Source organism: Nothoprocta perdicaria, unplaced genomic scaffold (assembly GCF_003342845.1).
Source record: "Nothoprocta perdicaria isolate Ctin4 unplaced genomic scaffold, notPer1 scaffold_239, whole genome shotgun sequence".
NCBI lineage: Eukaryota > Metazoa > Chordata > Aves > Tinamiformes > Tinamidae > Nothoprocta > Nothoprocta perdicaria.
In genome coordinates this window covers 29,806-36,220 of record NW_020455465.1, presented here as the reverse complement: position 1 = coordinate 36,220, position 6,415 = coordinate 29,806, and the positions used below count along the sequence as shown (strand labels likewise).

At 31.5% G+C, this 6,415-nt stretch overlaps 1 long non-coding RNA gene across 1 annotated transcript in view; it reads right to left on the bottom strand.

Annotated features, from left to right (window-relative positions):
- Positions 1–5,641: 5,641 nt before the first annotated feature.
- The window catches only part of LOC112947595, a 4,668-nt gene continuing 3,894 nt past the window's right edge, over positions 5,642–6,415 (bottom strand). Inside the window, exon 2 of the long non-coding RNA XR_003249443.1 lies at positions 5,642–5,724. This is a non-coding gene — a long non-coding RNA (uncharacterized LOC112947595). The remainder of the gene's footprint in view (positions 5,725–6,415) is intronic.

The following is a 6,415-nucleotide window of genomic DNA, read 5'->3' as shown; positions in this document are numbered from 1 at the left end:
TTTTAATTCTGTGAAATCCTTCTAAATATAGCAGTCATGAAAGTTTTGGGTTAATGTAGTTTTAACTTTTTTGTCTGTGTTCCAGATCTAAAAAGATTAACAGAAAAAAACAACTATGAAGAATGTTTGATAACAAAACACTCTACAGGATCCATAATCATTTCTACTTCCCTTTGCACAAGAAATAATTTCCTCCACTACATATCAGACAAAATGGATTAATTTATTCTCATAACAAATGAGGCTTTACAAATAATGCAATTTCCATTTTACAGTTTATTGACTCTAGTTTTAAGTAACTCCATTTTTTAATTTACTGTAACAAATCACTGCTGACCTTAATGATAATCCTGCAAAATACACTGAAAAATATCAAATCTTTACATAAAAATGAGCAAAATCAAATAATAAAAGAAAAGCAAAATAACATAACTTTAGTGATGACTTGTCTGCTAAATTTAGGTATCTGTGCTTCAGCAGGTGGATTCTGAGTCCTTTTACAGTCAAGAGAATAAATGATTCTGTAGCGCAATTTTTGTCATCCTAAAGTTGCTTAATATAGTCCTAAAGAATTGTGCTCACCCCGAGTTTCTTTCTTTCCAATGACTATAAAATGAGCTTAAATGTATTAGTTCAGGCATGAATGTTTACATTTTAAACACCTCACACAGAAAAATCCTGTCACTATCACCTACTGTTATTAAAATTATTAATTATACTCTAAAGAAAAATGAGAAATGAGGAGTAATTTATAGCTCTTTTCCAACATTTATGTTTGGATTTTGGGAGGTGAAAATGTTGGTTTTTTGGAAGGTGAAAATATATTTTTACAGTGACATTAAAGTAGCTAACTTGCACAGTTTAGGGAAATATGTCTGTGCTTGTGCTCGAATGGGATGACCCTTTAAACTGCACAGAAAGTATTTTTTTTTTTCCCCTCAAGGTAAAAAGAAGAGTTATCCACAAAATAAAATAAAAAAAATGTATTAATGTAAATGAAGTTTCACATATATTTTAAATAGTTCTGAAGATGAGGAAGAATCATATTTGTCACAGAATATGCTATTAGAACCAGATTTATAAAAAGATGATATTACTAAAGGGGATGAAGGAACAGAAAATAAAAATAAAATAAAAAAAGTGGGGGAGAGAGAGAGAGAGAGAGAGAGAGAGAGAGAGAGAGAGAAGGAGGGAGGGAGGGAGGGAGGGAGTGAGTTTGGGACTTATAAAGGCAGCATAAAATGAAGAAACAGAGACTACAGTTTACCTGAATCATAGTATCTTCTTTTTATAGGAAAGTGTCAAGAAGAAGCCTTTCCAAATTATTGTCCTACTCCCACACTGTTCAAACAGGAAAGTAATCATCTACTGATGTTAATTCATCCTAAAAATACAACCTTTTTTTTTTGAGATAATTCATTATGACACATGAAATAATCCTATTGGAACGGTCTTGTCTAATGTAAAATAAAACTAGCAAATGAAGTGTCAAGACTTTATACCAGTGTTTATTTTATACATTTAAAGCATTTAAAATATACTATTTTTCTAGTATCATTTCTTGAAAGAACTGCATTGATCGCTATATTTTAAAGATTCTTATGAAGAACAAATCTGTTAGAAAAATAATAGGATTTAGAAATACTACATATAATTTAAGGATTGGATATTTAATCTGAAAACTTAACAACAATTAAAAATATATATTTTTAGCACTAATGAAATGTTAGTGTCCTCTTTTCTGAAACAGAAATACCCTTTTCCTTCCTCTCAGTCTCTTCACTGGTTTTGCAAACCCTAAAGCTTATTACCAAACATTTGTTATCTCCAACAGTTAGTGAAAACACTTCTTGGATCTACAATAGAAAAAGTAGAAAAATAAGTAATCTCCAACTTTTGAGGCTGGGCATTCATAGAAAAATGCTAGAGTTTTGTCTTGGCAAAAACATATCTCCTTCCTTCCTCTCTATTCTTTCCATAACTCAGAATCATGCACTCATAAAATAGCTGTATCTATTTTATTTTTAATTTATTTCTGTACAAAACAGTCTGTTCCAAAAGGACACTTCTTTGTCAGTTAATTTAGACTAAAAACTTGCTGAAATCAGGATCAGTATGTATGCAGAATAGCTAAAAAAAAAAAAAAAAGCACCCTACTACAATATAAAATATGTAGCAATTCSTCTTCCTTTCCCAGCTAGTTTTGAGAGAAGAAAAAGTTGCCCTGAAAAAAAAATTTCTTTTGTGAGGAGAAATTAATATTAATATTAACATTATCTGCATGCCTCCATATAGCAAAAAAGCATAAGGTAATGTGATCATGTGCATAATTAATCCAGTCAAAACATGTATATTACTAAATCCCATAAGTAATCTTTCCCACTCATTTTAATATGACACATTTAAAGGAAATAGATATGAAACAACTTCTTCAGTTTATGCCATGTTTTTTTTCAAGCTTCAAAAACAATAAATACAATAAAAGATCTTAAATAACAATGTTTATATATAACAAGAAAATAAGTATCTGGTTTCTGGAGTTTAGTAAGTTATTTTTTAATCAAAAGAGTCTGTAACAATGGTTTTTAAAACTTCATCAATAAAGCCTAACTTCATATTCAAATATTCAAACAATTTAGTACTTCAATTCAATCTCCGTGTCATTTAAATCTATTAAATATCTAGTTACTTTCACTCATCAGTATAGAAGTAGACTATATCTCTGTATTATAAAAAGAGAAAAAGGATAGGAATAAGAGAAGAGAAGGAGGAATTTGACTCACATTTACATTTTCTGTGCCCTGTGTCTTATCCATGTTCTTCTTTTGTGGCTCCTTACTGTTTTTCACAAATCAAAATTTAACAGGAATGAAATATCAGACAGCTAATAGGTAGGTCATCAATATTTTTAATCTATGTAATTTTTCTTAAATTTTGCTGTGAGCTGCGATTCCTAAATTACTGTGTGGACAATGTCCAGCACAATCAGGTCTTTTGCTACCTGCCTGATTCTACTGCAGCTGAAGTCTATTTTAAAATACGACCATGTTACATTGATAAGTTGATGTTTTATAATACATAAAAGCAGTACATGAGTGAACAAATGAAAATCTGAGCAGGAAACAAAGTAATATTGTACAGTTTTCCAGTGATTCTTGAGTTTGACTTCAGAGTGAGATTGCAGTGCTTTGCAGATCTGAAGCTCATAAAGGGTTGAATATGAACAAGTCTCAATTTCAGTTTTGTCTACACTGCAAGGTTGATTTGCTTCTTTTCATATTAGATAGTTTAGAAATATTGATTTTAGTTTAGAAATATTGATTTACAATGCTATATCAAAAAATCAATCTTGATTTGGCTTTTCATGACACATATGATACAACCCAAAGAAGGTCTAATCATAGTTTGAAGAGCGGTCAGATAACATTTCTGGCTAGAAGTATGAAATATTTAAAAAATTGGCCTGCATTGGTATCAGTAACCTTTCAGCTAAAATTTCACCAGCTTGAATTGTGATGATATTGATTTTTTTAATATTTAATTCTAATTCTAAAATTTGTGTAATTATTTCCACAGGAACTTAAGGAAGCATTTCTTCCACAGGAACTTAAGGAAGCATTTCTTCACTGTGCGGGTGACAAAGCACTGGAACAGGMTGCCCAGAGAGGTTGTGGAGTCTCCTTCTTTGGAGATCTTTAAAACCCGCTTGGATGCCACGTGCTCTAGGTGACCCTGTGTGAGCAGGGGGGTTGGACTCGATGACCTCTGAGGTCCCTTCCAACCTTAAGCATTCTATGATTCTATGATTCTATTTCTATATCAACTGTTGTTGCTAAAGAATTTCTCAAGATCCTGTTTCCCACACCTTAATTTTAAGACTTTTTTTGGAATTTTGATTATCAAGATGCACTTTAGGATGTGTTCCAGATATTAAATGCAGGGCAGCATCAATCTATAAAATCTCTACAGGTCACCCAGGATCCTACTAAGATCCGTATGCAAGACATAAATGAACTCCAGAGAATTCAGTATTAAGTGGTATCTTGGAAAAGGTCTGAATGAAACAGCATTACTTGGAAACCTCAGTATGCCTGACATATTGCTCATAATCCTAGAGATTTATAATAGATGCAATATAAAGAGAATGTGAAGTCTAATTAGCTATCTTTCAGACATTCTGGAAAGATTACACTAAATATATTGGCATGAAGAAAAGTCTAATGTAGTGGAAGAGGATAAAGCAAAATGTATTATTCTTGTAATTTCTTTATCATTTAATACTTGCTTAATAGTTTTAGTCATTTCCTAAGACTATTTTACAGTCTGTCCATACCACAAAGTGTCATTATGGCATATATATATAGTATGTCCAATATTCTAAAGTACTTATCTTTTTAAATATTTGATTTCCAGCTTCTTTCTTCAAGGTTAAATGTTCAAATGTACTTTCAGGAAATAAGTGCCCAAATGTCTTTGTAGATCTCAATCTTTTAATGTCATAAGARCATTTAAGTAAGATAGAATAAGACTTGAAAATGTATAGTCTGTGCAGTAGCACAACAGCATCTCAGGCTGTATCCAAAGTTACCAGCTAAGACACACTTTAGCATGCTAACAGTCTTAATTCTCCAGTAGCTTAAATAGGAACTGTGTAGCCACACACTACAGATTCTGTATGGGCAAATTTCCAGGTTATCATCCCTTCAATATTTAGTGAAGGTGGACTTGGGACGTTCACCTATGCTTGGAAACGTGTAGTACAGGCTGAAGTAAACAAAAGTAAATTCAGGGATTAATATCAGCCGTTACATCTTTTCTAGCAGCACTGAACGTTCAGATATGTAATTTTGGTAATATTAGGTATCTSTGTCCCCATGCTCTCTGCCTGTTATTCTACAGTATGAAGACAAGTAAGAGATGCAGAATGATGTCCAGATTTGGAGAAGAAACTAAATTACTTGTGCTTCAAGCCAAATGCTCTTACTCACTGTTGCATGCCTCTGAAATGCATAATCAATAGCTTTTTGAAGAAAATTCCTGCAAACATGGTTCAGTGGTGACTTCAGGAAAATATAGAAAAAGAAACACTAAGAAAAGCGAAAAGAAATATAGAATAACTGCATTAATGCTTAGTCGACTACAGTATGTTGGTTGAAATAACATTCTGCCAAATTCAGCTATGACAACATAACACTGCCTCTTTTGTCTCATAGTTCTATGACAAATTGGAAACAATTTGTATGCTTAATTGTCAAACATTCCCTTTCGTGTTAAATTGGTAACCCAGGGAATACCATATTGTTCCTATGTTATCTTTTAATTGATTAAAATACTTGTGAGAACAGTCTACAAAATGCAAAATATGTATTAAAATGTGCAATGTTAATATCATACTATATTCATGGAAGTCCTATTATTAAAATCCTATTCCTGTAAATCTTGGAAATATTACACAGATAACTYTTCTACAACTTCTGCAAGAAAATTGAATGCTATTCCTTAATGTAAAATAAGACAATTCAATCTTAAAATACATAATTAATAAAGATTAATGGACTTACAATCTGCAATTTTCTGGACTCTTCTTACTTCTCCACTTCCTGATCCTTCACAACCATCTTCATCATCACAGTCTCCACTGATTTGTTCATCCACACTTCCACCACTGCCTGTTTGCCTGAGGTCCCATTTATCGTATTTAGGAAATGAATTACCCTGCAACAGCTGAAGACAAGATATGTTACACAAGTTAATAATATAGATTGGAGAAACTTACTGAACACTTGAAAATTCATGTAGGTCTTGTTAGTACCCATCCAATTAAAARTAATTCTTAGAAATTAAAAGAAATTAAAAATAAATTTAATAAAGAATTTACACAATTGTATAACTTGACAAATCAAGATTGATACAGTCTAGAAACAAAGATTAAATCCATGTAAATTACATTACCATGTACATTTTATTAAGCATTTATTTAATAGAAAAGGAAATAAAGATTGTGCCTAGATATTTTCTGATGTATACATACACCAACTAGATAARGAGGATTATTTTTTGGACACCACGTGCCAGAAAAAATTGTATAAGAAATGCTCTTTCTTTCATATTGCAGGATAAAACATTTTGTCTTTCTTTCAGCCGTCAAAAAAGATTTTCAATTCAATAAAAATCATCCTTTATAAAATGAAATTTTAATAATGCTAAAAGAACTGCTGTCATACAGTTTCAGTGAAAATTGCAATGATATTATTGGCAATAATCTTAATTTCTATGAGTTATGGTAACAAGTACAGTTCCAGAGTTTAGAACTGCAATAGGCATGCTGGAAATCCAGGCTAGATTTACTGGATCATTTCCTTAATTATAATGAAAGCTTGTTGAACTAATATTTTAACATCCAAAAAAAAAAAAA